Source organism: Leuresthes tenuis, unplaced genomic scaffold, assembly GCF_036924035.1.
Source record: "Leuresthes tenuis unplaced genomic scaffold, fLeuTen1.0.hap1 SCAF_40, whole genome shotgun sequence".
In the NCBI taxonomy this organism is placed as follows: domain Eukaryota; kingdom Metazoa; phylum Chordata; class Actinopteri; order Atheriniformes; family Atherinopsidae; genus Leuresthes; species Leuresthes tenuis.
The window spans coordinates 140,821-159,474 of NW_027325394.1; the positions used below are offsets into that span (position 1 = coordinate 140,821).

An 18,654-nucleotide genomic window follows, 5' to 3' on the forward strand; every position below is an offset into this window, starting at 1 on the left:
GAGGTGTTCGGCTGCAAGGTCTGAATTTCCAACCAATAATTACTGAAAAATGGGTAAGAAAAGGTGTGAATAACCAACTATACATCATAAAAAGCAGAAGTGGATGTGTTCGGCTGCAAGAAGGTGTGAATGTCCGAGCATAGTTTGTAAAAAGTGGGTAAGAAAAGGTTCGAATGCCAAAATATACACCATCAAAAACGGAAGCCGAGGTGTTCAGCTGCAAGTAGGTGTGAATGTCAGATCATAATTTGCAAAAAGCTGATGAGAAAGGTGTAAATGACCGACAATAATTACTGAAAAATGTGTTAGAAAAGGTAAGAATGCTGGACTATTCATCATCAAAAGCAGAGAAGAGGTGTTCGGATGCAAGAAGCTGTGAATGTCCAGCCATAATTACTCAAAAACGGGTAAGAAAAGGTAGTATTGCCAGACCATAAATGATCAAAACAGGGAGCGGAGGTGTTCCGCTGTAAGAAGGTGTGAATGTCCGACCATAATTGGTAAAAAGCGGGTAAGAAAAGGTTAAAATACCCGACTGTACACAATCAATAGCGGGAGCGGAGTTGTTTGGCTACTAAAAGGTGTGAAAGTCCGACCATACATCCTCAAAAGCAGAACTGGATGTGTTCGGCTACAAGAAGGTTTGAATGTCCAACCATAGTTTGTAAAAAGCGGGTAAGAAAAGGTGCGAATGCCCGAAAATACACCATCAAAAGAGGGAGCGGAGGTGTTCCGCCATAAGAAGGTGTGAATGTCCGACCGTAGTTGGTAAAAAGCGGGTAAGAAAAGGTTCGAATGGCCAACCAAACATCATCAAAAGCAGGACTGGATGTGTTCGGCTACAAGGTTTGAATGTCCGAGCATAGTTTGTTAAAAGCGGGTAAGAAAAGGTGCGAATGCCCGAACATACACCATCAAAAGAGGGAGCGGAGGTGTTCCGCCATAAGAAGGTGTGAATGTCCGACCGTAGTTGGTAAAAAGCGGGTAAGAAAAGGTTAAAATGGCCGTCTGTACACAATCAATAGCGGGAAGGGATGTGTTCGGCTACAAGAAGGTGTGAAAGTCCGACCATGTTTTGTAAAAAGCGGTTAAGAAAAGGTGTGAATGCCCGACAATGTATGATCAAAAGAGGGAGCGGAGGTTTTCGGCTGCAAGAAGGTCTGAATGTCCAACCATAATTTGTAAAAACCGGGGAAGAAAAGGCTCGGAAGCCCGACTATACACCATCAAAAGCGGGAGCAGAGGTGTTCAGCTGCAAGAAGGTCTCAATGTCCATCAATAATTGCTAAAAAACATGAAAGAAAATTTTCGAATATCAAATCGCACATGATCATATGCGGGAGAGGAGGTGTTCAGCTGCAAGAAGGTGTGAATGTCCACCCATAATTCCTGAAAAATGGGTAAAAAAAGGTGCGAATGCCCAACCATACATCATCAAAAGCAGGTGTGAATGTCAGATCATAATTTGCAAAAACCTGATGAGAAATGGTGAGAATGTCCGACTATACACCATCAAATGCGGGAGCGGAGGTGTTCGGCTGTGAGTAGGTGTGAATGTCCGACCATACTTGCTGAAAAATATGACAAAGCAGTTTTCACTTGGTTTGAGTGAAGGATTTCCTAAAGGTTTAGTGTTGTTCTTTGGTATACTGCAAAGTAATACTTTCTATTTTGTTGAAACCGATTAAGTTAAAACTGCTTTGTCCTTCATATTTATCCATGTCATAATAGCTTTAAACAAAAAAGAACGTTGTACTTTGCAGGATAGGAAAGAACAACACTAAACCTTTAGGAATCCGAGAATAATCTTCTTTTCACGAGTTCTACACAATTTCGGATTTTGATATAAAATGAATTCCTTCACTCAAACCAAGTTAAAACTGCTTTGTCCTTCATATTTATTCATGTCTAAATAGCTTTAAACAAAAAAGAACGTTGTACTTTGCAGGATAGGAAAGAACAACTCTAAACCTTTTCAGGAATCCGAGAATAAGCTTCTTTTCACCAGTTCTACACAATTTTGGATTTTGATATAAAATGAATTCCTTCACTCAAACCAAGTTAAAACTGCTTTGTCCTTCATATTTATCCATGTCTGAATGGGTTTCAACAAAATAGAAAGTATTACTTTGCAGTATACCAAAGAACAACACTAAACCTTTAGGAATCCGAGAATAAGCTTCTTTTCACCAGTTCTACACAATTTTGGATTTTGATATAAAATGAATTCCTTCACTCAAACCAAGTTAAAACTGCTTTGTCCTTCATATTTATCCATGTCTGAATCGGTTTCAACAAAATAGAAAGTATTACTTTGCAGTATACCAAAGAACAACACTAAACCTTTAGGAATCCGAGAATAAACTTATTTCCACGAGTTCTACACAATTTCGGATTTTGATATAAAATGAATTCCTTCACTCAAACCAAGTGAAAACTGCTTTGTCATATTTTTCAGCAAGTATGGTCGGACATTCACACCTACTCACAGCCGAACACCTCCGCTCCCGCATTTGATGGTGTATAGTCGGGCATTCTCACCATTTCTCAACAGGTTTTTGCAAATTATGATCTGACATTCACACCTGCTTTTGATGTTGTATGGTTGGGCATTCGCACCTTTTTTTTTACCCATTTTTGAGGAATTATGGGTGGACATTAACACCTTCTTGCAGCTGAACACCTCCTCTCCCACTTATGATCATGTGCGGTTGGATATTCGAACATTTTTTTTCATGTTTTCTAGCAATTATTGATGGACATTGAGACCTTCTTGCAGCTGAACACCTCCGCTCCCGCTTTTGATGGTGTATAGTGGGGCTTCCGAGCCTTCTTCTCCCGCTTTTGATGATGAATGGTCCGGCATTCTTACCTTTTCTAACACATTTTTCAGCAATTATTGTTGGTCATTCACACCTTTCTCATCAGCTTTTTACAAATTATGATCTGACATTCACACCTACTTGCAGCCGAACACCTCGGCTTCCGCTTTTGATGGTGTATATTTTGGCATTCGAACCTTTTCTTACCCGCTTTTTACAAACCATGGTCGGACTTTCATACCTTCTTTTAGCCGAACAACTCCGCTCCCGCTATTGATTGTGTAGAGTTGGGTATTTTAGCCTTTTCTTACCCGCTTTTTACCAACTATGGTCGGACATTCACACCTTCTTACAGCGGAACACCTCCGCTCCCTCTTTTCATGGTGTATGTTCTGGCATTCGAACCTTTTCTTACCCACTTTTTACAAACTATGCTCGGACATTCACACCTTCTTGCAGTGAAACACCTCCGCTCCCTCTTTTGATTGTGTATGTTCGGGCATTCGAACCTTTTCTTACCCGCCTTTTTCAAACTATGGTCGGACATTCAAACCTTCTTGTGGCCGAACACATCCACTTCTGCTTGTGATGATGTATAGTTGGGCATTCACACCTTTTCTTACCCATTTTTCAGTAATTATTGGTGGACATTCAGACCTTCTTGCAGCTGAACACCTCCGCTCCCGCTTTTGATGGTGTATAGTCGGGCTTTCGAGCCTTTTCTTCAACGGTGTTTACAAATTATGGTTGGAAATTCAGACCTTGCAGCCGAAACACTCCGCTCCCTCTTTTGATCATACATTGTCGGGCATTCGCACCTTGTCTTACCCGCTTTTTACAAACCATGGTCGGACTTTCACACCTTCTTGTAGCCGAACAACTCCGCTCCCGCTATTGATTGTGTACAGTCCGGTTTTTTAACCTTTTCTTACCCGCTTTTTACCAACTATGGTCGGACATTCGCAGCATCTTACAGCGGAACACCTCCGCTCCCTCTTTTGATGGTGTATGTTCGGGCATTCGAACTTTTTCTTACCCGCTTTTTACAAACTATGCTCGGACATTCAAACCTTCTTGTAGCAGAACACATCCACTTCTTCTTTTGATGATGTATGGTTGGGCATTCGCACCTTTTCTTACCCATTTTTCAGGAATTATGGGTGGATATTCACACCTACTTGCAGTCGAACAGCTCTGCTCCCACTTTTGATTATGTTTGGTTGGATATTCGAACCTTTTCTTAACTGCTTTTTACAAACTTTGGTCGGACGTTCACACCTTCTTGCAGCCGAACACCTCCGCTTCCGCTTTTGATGGTATATATTCGGGCATTCGAACCTTTTCTTACCCACTTTTTACCAACTATGGTCGGACATTCACACCGTCTTTCAAGTGTAACACCTCCGCTCCCTCTTTTGATGGTGTATGTTCGGGCATTCGCACCTTTTCTTACCCGCTTTTTACAAACTATGGTCGTACATTCAAACCTTGTAGCCGAAAACCTCCACTCCCTCTTTTGATCATACTTTGTCGGGCATTCGCACCTTTTCTTACCCGCTTTTTACAAACTATGCTCGGACATTCAAACCTTCTTGTAGCCAAACACATCCACTCCTGCTTTTGTTGATGTATGGTTGGGCATTCAAACCTACTTGTTGCCCGCTTTTCATTAATTATGGGTGGACATTCACACCTTGTCACAGCCAAACACCTCCGCTCCCTGTTTTGATCATGTATGGTTGGACATTCGCACCTTTTCTCACCCGCTTTTTGCAAACTATGGTCGGCCATTCACAGCTTCCTCTCCACCATACTTGTATGGTGGGATATTCACACCCACTTGCATCCGAAGATCTCCGCCCCCACTTTTGTTGATATTTAGTCGGTCATTCACACCTTACCCGTTTTCTTGCCGCCAAACACCTCTGATCTCGCTTTTGATGATGTAAGATTGGGCATTCAGACCTTGCTTTTCCTGCTTTTCACCAACTATAGATGGACATTCACACCTTCTTGCAGCCGAACACTTCCGCTCCACCTTTTAGGTTTCTATCACACCTTTTTTTTCACCGCATTTTATAGATTATGGTTGGAAATTCTCAACCACTCATCCGAAGACCTCTCCTCCCGCTTTTGTTAATATATTTGAACTTTAGTCAGACATTCACACCTACTTGTAGCCGAACACCACCTCTCTAGCTTTTGATGAGGTATGGTCCGGGATTCTTACCGTTTCTAACACATTTTTCAGCAATTATGGTAGGATATTCACACCTTCTTGCAGCTTAACACCTCCTCTCCCACTTATGATCATGTGCGGATTGATTTTCGAAAATTTTCTTTCATGTTTTCTAGCAATTAATTATGGACATTTAGACCTTCTTGCAGCTGAACACCTCCGCTCCCGCTTTTGATCATACATTGTCAGGCATTCGCACCTTGTCTTACCCGCTTTTTACAAACTTTAGTCGAACATTCACACCTTTTTGCAGCCGAACACAGTTTTTTGCAGCCGAATTTGGGCATTCGCACCTTTTCATACCCACTTTTTACCAACTATGGTCGGACATTCACACCGTCTTACAGCGGAACACCTCCGCTCCCTCTTTTGATGGTGTATGTTCGGGCATTCGAACCTTTTCTTACCCGCTTTTTACAAACTATGCTCGGACATTCAAACCTTCTTGTAGCCGAACACATCCACTCCTGCTTTTGATGATGTATGGTATGGCATTGGAACCTACTTGTTGCCCGCTTTTCATTAATTATGGGTGGACATTCACACCTTGTCGCAGCCAAACACCCTGTTTCGATCATGTATGGTTGGACATTCGCACCTTTTCTCACCCGCTTTTTGCAAACTATGGTCGGCCATTCACAGCTTCCTCTCCACCATACTTGTATGGTGGGATATTCACACCCACTTGCATCCGAAGACCTCCGCCCCCACTTTTGTTGATATTTAGTCGGTCATTCGCACCTTACCCGCTTTTGGCAAACTATGGCCTTCTTGCAGCCAAAAACCTCTGATCTCGCTTTTGATGATGTAAGGTTGGGCATTCAGACCTTGCTTCACCTGCTTTTCACCAAATATAGTCGGACATTCACACCTTCTTGCAGCCGAACACTTCCGCTCCACCTTTTAGTTTTCTATGGGGCATTCACACCTTTATTTTCACCGCATTTTATAAAAACACCACAGGAACACCGTATTGAGGCTTTGTTCTGACCGCTCATTCGGTGTCGCGTTTCTTTCAAGCATTTCTCCTGGTTAGCTCCCAGAGCCGTGTTAAAGTCTACTTCGCATTCACTCTCTTTTCTCAGCAGACTAAAAGAAACTTCCATCCTGCACCGCTGTTAGCTTTTTCACAAGAGCAGAGGAGAGCGCACCGTTCCCAGCGGCACTGCAGTACCGGGTCGATGCTTGGAGTGAACGGAGCAAGCTCCTTTTTCAACTCCTATTGATAAAAATCCATTTAATATGTAGTCCTTGCATAGACATATCACATATTAAACTGATAAGTACAGATGGATTATGTGCAATTAGTAAAGAGAGTAGAGGACGATCTCTCTCGTTGGAAGTCCTTACCTATATCACTTATGGGGAGAGTTACAACCATTAAAATGATGATACTACCAAAAGTTAACTATTTGTTCTCAATGATCCCCATAAAACCATCTGCTACATGGTTTAAGTCACTAGATTCATGCATCTCCAAATTTCTGTGGAAAAACAAACCACCACGTATTAGTTTAAAAACCCTACAGAAGACCAAGGACAGTGGTGGATTAGATTTACCTCATTTTCAGCACTATTCCTTAGCCAATAGGTTACAATATATATCAAAATGGTTTAAACCTTGTTGTTGTCACAGTTCCCAGAGACGTTGTAATCGTTGAGGATTCTATATTCACCCCCTCATTAGAGGCACGTGTTGCAGATTGATGACACTGAATCTTCTTCTCTGTTCATTGCTGGCATCATTCCCAGTATCGTAAGTGTTCGTGGCATTGTTAGCCTCTTCTTCTGGATCTTGATATCGAGCATCCTTTTGTATTTCTGGTTTGTAAGTCCTCTCTCTTCGTTCACCGGAGTCTTCGTCTCTTTGTCCTTGAGTTTGGTGATTTTTTCTTCTTTTGATGCCTTGACACAGTGTGACAGGTGATACCACATGGGAGATCTTTTAACTTGGACTGCTGTCCCTGTGCTGCGAAATGGCTGTGCTGCTCAAATGGTCTCTCCTTCATCATATACACAGTTATTTATACATCACCTTCCACCATGAAGCGTTGTCCCTTTTTGTTTCTCTCTTTGTTCTTAAAATGCTGTTATAAATGTCTAAACCAATCCATTAAACTAGATAATTATTGTCGGTCATTCACACCTTTCTCATCAGCTTTTTGCAAATTATGATCTGACATTCACACCTACTTGCAGCCGAACACCTCGGCTTCCGTTTTTGATGGTGTATATTTTGGCATTCGAACCTTTTCTTACCCACTTTTTACAAACTATGCTCGGACATTCACACCTTCTTGCAGCGAAACCCCTCCGCTCCCTCTTTTGATTTTGTATGTTCGGGCATTCGAACCTTTTCTTACCCGCTTTTTACAAACTATGGTCGGACATTCAAACCTTGTGGCCGAACACATCCACTTCTGCTTTTGATGATGTATAGTTGGGCATTCACACCTTTTCTTACCCATTTTTCAGTAATTATTGGTGGACATTCAGACCTTCTTGCAGCTGAACCCCTCTGCTCCCGCTTTTGATGGTGTATAGTCGGGCTTTCGAGGCTTTTCTTCAACGGTGTTTACAAATTATGGTTGGAAATTCAGACCTTGCAGCCGAACACCTCCGCTCCCTCTTTTGATCATACATTGTCGGGCATTCGCACCTTGTCTTACCCGCGTTTTACAAACCATGGTCGGACTTTCACACCTTCTTGTAGCCGAACAACTCCGCTCCCGCTATTGATTGTGTACAGTCGGGTATTTTAACCTTTTCTTACCCGCTTTTTACCAATTATGGTCGGACTTTCACACCGTCTTACAGCGGAACACCTCCGCTCCCTCTTTTGATGGTGTATTTTCGGGCATTCGCACCTTTTCTTACCCGCTTTTTACAAACTATGGTTGGACATTCAAACCTTCTTGTAGCCGAAAACCTCCACTCCCTCTTTTGATCATACATTGTCGGGCATTCGCACCTTTTCTTACCCGCTTTCTACAAACAATGCTCGGACATTCAAACCTTCTTGTAGCCAAACACATCCACTCCTGCTTTTGTTGATGTATGGTTGGGCATTCGAACCTACTTGTTGCCCGCTTTTCATTAATTATGGGTGGACATTCAGACCTACTTGCAGCCGAACACCTCAGCTTCCGCTTTTGATGGTGTATATTTTTGCATTCGAACCTTTTCTTACCCGCTTTTTACAAACCATGGTCGGACTTTCACACCTTCTTTTAGCCGAACAACTCCGCTCCCGCTATTGATTGTGTAGAGTCGGGTATTTTAACCTTTTCTTACCCGCTTTTTACCAACTATGGTTGGACATTCACACCTTCTTACAGCGGAACACCTCCGCTCCCTCTTTTGATGGTGTATGTTCGGGCATTCGAACCTTTTCTTACCCACTTTTTACAAACTATGCTCGGACATTCACACCTTCTTGCAGCGAAACACCTCCGCTCCCTCTTTTGATTGTGTATGTTCGGGCATTCAAACCTTTTCTTACCCACCTTTTACAAACTATGGTCGGACATTCAAACCTTCTTGTGGCCGAACACATCCACTTCTGCTTTTGATGATGTATAGTTGGGCATTCACACCTTTTCTTACCCATTTTTCAGTAATTATTGGTGGACATTCAGACCTTCTTGCAGCTGAACACCTCTGCTCCTGCTTTTGATGGTGTATAGTCGGGCTTTCGAGGCTTTTCTTCAACGGTGTTTACAAATTATGGTTGGAAATTCAGACCTTGCAGCCGAACACCTCCGCTCCCTCTTTTGATCATACATTGTCGGGCATTCGCACCTTGTCTTACCCGCGTTTTACAAACCATGGTCGGACTTTCACACCTTCTTGTAGCCGAACAACTCCGCTCCCGCTATTGATTGTGTACAGTCGGGTATTTTAACCTTTTCTTACCCGCTTTTTACCAATTATGGTCGGACATTCACACCGTCTTACAGCGGAACACCTCCGCTCCCAATTTTGATGGTGTATGTTCGAGCATTCGAACTTTTTCTTACCCACTTTTTACAAGCTATGGTCGGACATTCAAACCTTCTTGTAGCAGAACACATCCACTTCTTCTTTTGATGATGTATGGTTGGGCATTCGCACCTTTTCTTACCCATTTTTCAGGAATTATGGGTGGAAATTCACACCTACTTGCAGTCGAACAGCTCTGCTCCCACTTTTGATTATGTTTGGTTGGATATTCGAACCTTTTCTTAACTGCTTTTTACAAACTTTGGTCGGACGTTCACACCTTCTTGCAGCCGAACACCTCCGCTTCCGCTTATGATGGTATATATTCGGGCATTCGAACCTTTTCTTACCCGCTTTTTACCAACTATGGTCGGACATTCGCACCATCTTACAGCGGAACACCTCCGCTCCCTCTTTTGATGGTGTATTTTCGGGCATTCAAACCTTTTCTTACCCGCCTTTTACAAACTATGGTTGGACATTCAAACCTTCTTGTGTCCGAACACATCCACTTCTGCTTTTGATGATGTATAGTTGGGCATTCACACCTCTTCTTACCCATTTTTCAGTAATTATTGGTGGACATTCAGACCTTCTTGCAGCTGAACACCTCTGCTCCCGCTTTTGATGGTGTATAGTCGGGCTTTCGAGGCTTTTCTTCAACGGTGTTTACAAATTATGGTTGGAAATTCAGACCTTGCAGCCGAACACCTCCGCTCCCTCTTTTGATCATACATTGTCGGACATTCGCACCTTGTCTTACCCGCGTTTTACAAACCATGGTCGGACATTCACAGCTTCCTCTCCACCATACTTGTATGGTGGGATATTCACACCCACTTGCATCCGAAGACCTCCGCCCCCACTTTTGTTGATATTTAGTCGGTCGTTCACACCTTACCCGTTTTCTTGCAGCCAAACACCTCTGATCTCACTTTTGATGATGTAAGATTGGGCATTCAGACCTTGCTTTTCCTGCTTTTCACCAACTATAGACGGACATTCACACCTTCTTGCAGCCGAACACTTCCGCTCCACCTTTTAGGTTTCTATCACACCTTTTTTTTCACCGCATTTTATAGATTATGGTTGGAAATTCTCAACCACTCATCCGAAGACCTCTCCTCCCGCTTTTGTTAATATATTTGAACTTTAGTCAGACATTCACACCTACTTGCAGCCGAACACCACCTCTCTAGCTTTTGATGATGTATGGTCCGGCATTCTTACCGTTTCTAACACATTTTTCAGCAATTATGGTAGGACATTCACACCTTCTTGCAGCTGAACACCTCCTCTCCCACTTATGATCATGTGCAGATTGATTTTCGAAAATTTTCTTTCATGTTTTCTAGCAATTAATGATGGACATTTAGACCTTCTTGCAGCTGAACACCTCCGCTCCCACTTTTGATCATACATTGTCAGGCATTCGAACCTTGTCTTACAAACTTTAGTCAAACATTCACACCTTTTTGCAGCCGAACACAGTTTTTTTCAGCCGAACTTGGACATTCGCACCTTTTCTCACCCGCTTTTTGCAAACTATGGTCGGCCATTCACAGCTTCCTCTCCACCATACTTCTATGGTGGGATATTCACACCCACTTGCATCCGAAGACCTCCGCCCCCACTTTTGTTGATATTTAGTCGGTCATTCGCACCTTACCCACTTTTGGCAAACTATGGCCTTCTTGCAGCCAAAAACCTCTGATCTCGCTTTTGATGATGTAAGGTTGGGCATTCAGACCTTGCTTCACCTGCTTTTCACCAAATATAGTCGGACATTCACACCTTCTTGCAGCCGAACACTTCCGCTCCACCTTTTAGTTTTCATTGAATCCTAGTAAACAGCCGAACACTTCCACTCCTGCTTTTGATGATGTATGGTTGGGCATTCACACCTTTTTTTTGCCCATTTTTCAGGAATTATTGGTGGACATTCACACCTTGCAGCTGAACACCTCCTATCCCACTTATGATCATGTGCAGATTGATTTTCGAAAATTTTCTTTCATGTTTTCTAGCAATTAATGATGGACATTTAGACCTTCTTGCAGCTGAACACCTCCGCTCCCACTTTTGATCATACATTGTCAGGCATTCGAACCTTGTCTTACAAACTTTAGTCAAACATTCACACCTTTTTGCAGCCGAACACAGTTTTTTTCAGCCGAACTTGGACATTCGCACCTTTTCTCACCCGCTTTTTGCAAACTATGGTCGGCCATTCACAGCTTCCTCTCCACCATACTTCTATGGTGGGATATTCACACCCACTTGCATCCGAAGACCTCCGCCCCCACTTTTGTTGATATTTAGTCGGTCATTCGCACCTTACCCACTTTTGGCAAACTATGGCCTTCTTGCAGCCAAAAACCTCTGATCTCGCTTTTGATGATGTAAGGTTGGGCATTCAGACCTTGCTTCACCTGCTTTTCACCAAATATAGTCGGACATTCACACCTTCTTGCAGCCGAACACTTCCGCTCCACCTTTTAGTTTTCATTGAATCCTAGTAAACAGCCGAACACTTCCACTCCTGCTTTTGATGATGTATGGTTGGGCATTCACACCTTTTTTTTGCCCATTTTTCAGGAATTATTGGTGGACATTCACACCTTGCAGCTGAACACCTCCTATCCCACTTATGATCATGTGTGGTTTTATTTTCGAAAAGTTTCTTTCATGTTTTCTAGCAATTATTGATGGACATGTAGACCTTCTTGCAGCTGAACACCTCCGCTCCCGCTTTTGATCATACATTGTCAGGCATTCGCACCTTGTCTTACCCACTTTTTACAAACTTTAGTCGAACAGTCACACCTACTTGCAGCCGAACACAACCTCTCTCGCTTTTGATGATGTATGGACCGGCATTCTTACCTTTTCTAACACATTTTTCAGCAATTATGGTCGGAGATTCACACCTACTCACAGCTGAACAACTCCGCTCCCGCATTTGATGGTGTATAGTCGGGCATTTTCACGCTTTCTCATCAGCTTTTTGCAAATTATGATCTGACATTCACACCTACTTGCAGTCGAACAGCTCTGCTCCCGCTTTTGATTATGTTTGGTTGGATATTCGAACCTTTTCTTAACTGCTTTTTACAAACTTTGGTTGGACGTTCACACCTTCTTGTAGCCGAACACATGCACTCCTGCTTTTGATGATGTATGGTTGGGCATTCGCACCTTTTTTTTACCCATTTTTCAGGTATTATGGGTGGACATTCACACCTTCTTGCAGCTGTACACCTCCCCTCCCACTTATGATCATGTGTGGTTTGATTTTCGAAAATTTTCTTTCGTGTTTTCTAGCAATTATTGATGGACATTTAGACCTTCTTGCAGCTGAACACCACCTCTCCCGATTTTGATGATGTATGGACCGGCATTTTTACCTTTTCTAACACATTTTTCAGCAATTATGGTCGGAGATTCACACCTACTCACAGCCGAACAACTCCGCTACCGCATTTGATGGTGTATAGTCGGGCATTCTCACCCTTTCTCATCAGCTTTTTTCAAATTATGATCTGACATTCACACCTACTTCCAGTCGAACAGCTCTGCTCCCGCTTTTGATTATGTTTGGTTAGATATTCGAACCTTTTCTTAACTGCTTTTTACAAACTTTGGTCGGACGTTCACAATATCTTGCAGCCGAACACCTCCGCTCCCGCTTTTGATGGTGTATATTCGGGCATACGAACCTTTTCTTACCCGCTTTTTACAAACCAAGGTCGGACTTTCACACCTTCTCTTAGCTGAACAACTCCGCTCCCTCTTTTGATTGTGTACAGTCGGGTAATTTAACCTTTTCTTACCCGCTTTTTACCATCTATGGTCGGACATTCACACCGTCTTACAGCGGAACACCTCCGCTCCCTCTTTTGATGATGTATGGTTAGGCATTCGCACCTTTTCTTACCCATTTTTCAGTAATTATGGGTAGACATTCACACCTTCTTGCAGCTGAACACCTCCTCTCCCGCTTATGATCATGTGCAGTTTGATATTCGAAAATTTTCTTTCATGTTTTCTAGCAATTATTGATGGACATTCAGACCGTCTTGCAGCTGAACACCTCCGCTCCCACTTTTGATGGTGTATAGTCGGGCTTTCGAGCCTTTTCTTCCCCGGTTTTTACAAATTATGGTTGGACATTCAGACCTTCTTGCAGCCGAAAACCTCCACTCCCTCTTTTGATCATACATTGTCGGGCATTCGCACCTTTTCTTACCCGCTTTTTACAAACCATGGTCGGACTTTCACACCTTTTAGTAGCCGAACAACTCCGCTCCCGCTATTGATTGTGTACAGTCGGGTATTTTAACCTTTTCTTACCCGCTTTTTACCAACTATGGTTGGACATTCACACCTTCTTACAGCAGAACACCTCCGCTCCCTGTTTTGATTATGTATGGTTTGACATTCGCACCTTCTCTCACCCGCCTTTTACTATGGTCGGCCATTCACAGCTTCCTCTCCACCATACTTGTATGGTGGGATATTCACACCCACCTGCATCCGAAGACCTCCGCCCCCACTTTTGTTGATATTTAGTCGGTCATTCGCACCTTACCCGCTTTTGGCAAACTATGGCCTTCTTGCAGCCAAACACCTCTGATCTCGCTTTTGATGATGTAAGGTTGGGCATTCAGACCTTGCTTCACCTGCTTTTCACCAAATATAGTCGGACATTCACACCAACTTGCATCCGAAGACCTCCGCCCCAAATTTTGTTGATATTTAGTCGGACATTCGCACCTTACCCGCTTTTGGCAAACTATGGCCTTCTTGCAGCCAAACACCTCTGATCTCGCTTTTGATGATGTAAGGTTGTGCATTCAGACCTTGCTTCACCTGCTTTTCACCAAATATAGTCGGACAGTCACACCTTCTTGCAGCCGAACACTTCCGCTCCACCTTTTAGTGTTCTATCACACCTTTTTTTCACCGCATTTTATACATTATGGTTGGAAATTTTCAACCACTCTCATCCGAAGACCTCTCCTCCCACTTTTGTTAATATATTTGAACTTTAGTCGGACATTCAAACCTTCTTGCAGCTGAACCACCTCCGCTCCCTGTTTTGATCATATATGGTCTGGCAATACTACCTTTTCTTACCCGTTTGTGAGTAATTATGGCTGGACATTCACACCTACTTGCAGCCGAACACAACCTCTCTCGCTTTTGATGATGTATGGACCGGCATTCTTACCTTTTCTAACACATTTTCCAGCAATTATGGTCGGAGATTCACACCTACTCACAGCCGAACAACTCCGCTACCGCATTTGATGGTGTATAGTCGGGCATTCTCACCCTTTCTCATAAGCTTTTGGCAAATTATGATCTGACATTCACACCTACTTGCAGTCGAACAGCTCTGCTCCCGCTTTTGATTATGTATGGTTGGATATTCGAACCTTTTCTTAACTGCTTTTTACAAACTTTGGTTGGATGTTCACACCTTCTTGTAGCCGAACACATGCACTCCTGCTTTTGATGATGTATGGTTGGGCATTCGCACCTTTTCTTACCCATTTTTCAGGAATTATGGCTGGACATTCACACCTACTTGCAGTCGAACAGCTCTGCTCCCACTTTTTATTATGTTTGGTTGGATATTCGAACCTTTTCTTAACTGCTTTTTACAAACTTTGGTCGGACGTTCACAACTTCTTACAGCCGAACACCTCCGCTTCCGCTTTTGATGGTATATAATCGGGCATTCGAACCTTTTCTTACCCGCTTTTTACCAACTATGGTCGGACATTCACACCGTCTTTCAGCGGAACACCTCCGCTCCCTCTTTTGATGGTGTATGTTCGGGCATTCGCACCTTTTCTTACCCGCTTTTTACAAACTATGGTCGTACATTCAAACCTTCTTGTAGCCGAAAACCTCCACTCCCTCTTTTGATCATACTTTGTCGGGCATTCGCACCTTTTCTTACCCGCTTTTTACAAACTATGCTCGGACATTCAAACCTTCTTGTAGCCAAACACATCCACTCCTGCTTTTGTTGATGTATGGTTGGGCATTCGAACCTACTTGTTGCCCGCTTTTCATTAATTATGGGTGGACATTCACACCTTGTCGCAGCCAAACACCTCCGCTCCCTGTTTTGATCATGTATGGTTGGACATTCGCACCTTTTCTCACCCGCTTTTTGCAAACTATGGTCGGCCATTCACAGCTTCCTCTCCACCATACTTGTATGGTGGGATATTCACACCCACTTGCATCCGAAGACCTCCGCCCCCACTTTTGTTGATATTTAGTCGATCATTCACACCTTACCCGTTTTCTTGCCGCCAAACACCTCTGATCTCGCTTTTGATGATGTAAGATTGGGCATTCAGACCTTGCTTTTCCTGCTTTTCACCAACTATATATATAACATTCACACCTTCTTGCAGCCGAACACTTCCGCTCCACCTTTTAGGTATCTATCACACCTTTTTTTTCACCGCATTTTATAGATTATGGTTGGAAATTCTCAACCACTCATCCGAAGACCTCTCCTCCCGCTTTTGTTAATATATTTGAACTTTACTCAGACATTCACACCTACTTGCAGCCGAACACCACCTCTTTTGATGATGTATATTCCGGCATTCTTACCGTTTCTAACACATTTTTCAGCAATTATGGTAGGACATTCACACCTTCTTGCAGCTGAACACCTCCTCTCCCACTTATGATCATGTGCGGATTGATTTTCGAAAATTTTCTTTCATGTTTTCTATTAATTAAAAATGGACATTTAGACCTTCTTGCAGCTGAACACCTCCGCTCCCGCTTTTGATCATAGATTGTCAGGCATTCGCACCTTGTCTTACCCGCTTTTTACAAAATTTAGTCGAACATTCACACCTTTTTGCAGCCGAATTTGGGCATTCGAACCTTTTCATACCCACTTTTTACCAACTATGGTCGGACATTCACACCGTCTTACAGCGGAACACCTCCGCTCCCTCTTTTGATGGTGTATGTTCGGGCATTCGAACCTTTTCTTACCCGCTTTTTACAAACTATGCTCGGACATTCAAACCTTCTTGTAGCCGAACACATCCACTCCTGCTTTTGATGATGTATGGTTGGGCATTCGAACCTACTTGTTGCCCGCTTTTCATTAATTATGGGTGGACATTCACACCTTGTCGCAGCCAAACACCTCCGCTCCCTGTTTTGATCATGTATGGTTGGACATTCGCACCTTTTCTCACCCGCTTTTTGCAAACTATGGTCGGCCATTCACAGCTTCCTCTCCACCATACTTGTATGGTGGGATATTCACACCCACTTGCATCCGAAGACCTCCGCCCCCACTTTTGTTGATATTTAGCCGATCATTCGCACCTTACCCGCTTTTGGCAAACTATGGCCTTCTTGCAGCCAAAAACCTCTGATCTCGCTTTTGATGATGTAAGGTTGGGCATTCAGACCTTGCTTCACCTGCTTTTCACCAAATATAGTCGGACATTCACACCTTCTTGCAGCCGAACACTTCCGCTCCACCTTTTAGTTTTCTATGGGGCATTCACACCTTTTTTTACACCGCATTTTATAAAAACACCACAGGAACACCGTATTGAGGCTTTGTTCTGACCGCTCATTCGGTGTCGCGTTTCTTTCAAGCAATTCTCCTGGTTAGCCCGCACTCGGCTCGCTCCCAGAGCCGTGTTAAAGTCTGCTTCGCATTCACTCTCTTTTCTCAGCAGATTAAAGAAACTTCCATCCTGCACCGCTGTTTGCTTTTTCACAAGAGCAGATGAGAGCGCACCGTTCCCAGCGGCACTGCAGTACCGGGTCGATGCTTGGAGTGAACGGAGCAAGCTCCTTTTTCAACTCCTATTGATAAAAATCCATTTAATATGTAGTCCTTGCATAGACATATAACATATTAAACTGATAAGTACAGATACTACACTTGATCTTAGCCAAAATGCCGAGAAGCGATAACTGTCCACTGGTTCACGTCCGAGGGCCCTTCCTGGCACAATGCGCACTTGTAGCGGTGTTCGTTTTATGGCCATAGTGTCACTTTGCACCTCCGCCCACCCGCTGCACTGAGCACTCTTCAGCCCTTTTAAATGGTATAACTTTACACTACCGCACGCTCCAGCGAGCACCATTCAAGCAACATCGGCACAGTCGCAACAAGTGAGGCGACTCTACTCAGAGAAGTCACTCTGCACAGTAACAAGATTTCTTTTGCACAGACAGAAAGGGCTTCACCCGCAAAGGTAAAGCCTGCCAAAAATAGAAACAATTCATTAGTGCTGCTCTACACGGAAGTCTTTAGTAAAAGGCGAAAGACTTGTACATTATGAAGAGAAACCAGTGTATGATTATCCATCACTGCGGGAGCAGGGCATCAGGCTAGTTGGCATAGCCACCTTCCCCATGGTGAGCTTTGCTTGGTTGAGACGCTTGCTCCCCCCCCTTGCTCCTCGGCTGACCAGGTAGGAACAATCGGGCCATATTCGATGGCGGCCTTGTCTTTTACTCTGTGCAAAAGACAAGGCAGCCACAAACAACACGGGAACACCGTGTTGAGGCTTTGATCTGACTGCTCATTCGGTGTCGCGTTTCTTTCAAGCAATTCTCCCAGTTAGCCCGCACTCGGCTCGCTCCCAGAACCGTGTTTAAGTCTGCTTCGCATTCACTCTCTTTTATCAGCAGATTAAAAGAAAGTTTCATCTTAGGCTCCCTGAAACTTCCATCCTGCACCGCTGTTTGCTTTTTCACAAGAGCAGAGGAGAGCGCACCGTTCCCAGCGGCACTGCAGTACCGGGTCGATGCTTGGAGTGAACGGAGCAAGCTCCTTTTTCAACTCCTATTGATACAAATCCATTTAATATGTAGTCTCGCATAGAGGACATATCAGACATTAAACTGATAAGAACAGATACTACACTTGATCTTAGCCAAAAGGCCGAGAAGCGATAACTGTCCACTGGTTCACGTCCGAGGGCCCTTCCTGGCACAATGCGCACTTGTAGCGGTGTTCTTTTTATGGCCATAGTGTCACTTTGCACCTCCGCCCACCCGCTGCACTGAGCACTCTTCAGCCCTTTTAAATGGTATAACTTTACACTACCACACGCTCCAGCGAGCACCATTCAAGCAACATCGGCACAGTCGCAACAAGTGAGGCGACTCTACTCAGAGAAGTCACTCTGCACAGTAACAAGATTTCTTTTGCACAGACAGAAAGGGCTTCATCCGCAAAGGTAAAGCCTGCCAAAAATAGAAACAACTCATTAGTGCTGCTCAACGTTGTACTTTGCAGTAAAAGAAAGAGCAAATCTAAAGTTTCAGGAATCCGAGAATAAGCTTACTTTCATGAGTTCTTCACGATTTCGGATTTTGCTATAAAATGAATTCCTTCACTCAAACTAAATTAAAACTGCTAAACCGCTAATCTGTTACATACAAGGCAGATGTCAAATTCACCGAAATAGGATCTAAGGGTATTTGGCCAATCGAGCTGTAGCAGCTTCGGTAAAAGAGTATAAGTTGAAGAGTTTGTGAATAAAGGTGTGCGCACACATAGTGAGTTGTAGGAAAATAGGCAAGGAGCAATGC

The 18,654-nt window shown here is 43.5% G+C and overlaps 3 non-coding genes and 1 pseudogene across 3 annotated transcripts; all 4 read right to left on the minus strand.

The window, feature by feature from the left end:
* Window positions 1-6,201: 6,201 nt before the first annotated feature.
* On the minus strand, window positions 6,202-6,378 carry LOC140285481 (U2 spliceosomal RNA; annotated as a pseudogene).
* A 10,457-nt stretch (window positions 6,379-16,835) lies between these two features.
* On the minus strand, window positions 16,836-17,023 carry LOC140285470 (U2 spliceosomal RNA). The gene has a single exon (XR_011910506.1). It is a non-coding gene; the product is annotated as a U2 spliceosomal RNA (small nuclear RNA).
* A 275-nt stretch (window positions 17,024-17,298) lies between these two features.
* LOC140285431 (U5 spliceosomal RNA) lies at window positions 17,299-17,412 on the minus strand. Its single transcript, XR_011910470.1, has one exon. It is a non-coding gene; the product is annotated as a U5 spliceosomal RNA (small nuclear RNA).
* Window positions 17,413-17,823: 411 nt separating this feature from the next.
* LOC140285444 (U2 spliceosomal RNA) lies at window positions 17,824-18,013 on the minus strand. The gene has a single exon (XR_011910482.1). It is a non-coding gene; the product is annotated as a U2 spliceosomal RNA (small nuclear RNA).
* Window positions 18,014-18,654: the final 641 nt, after the last annotated feature.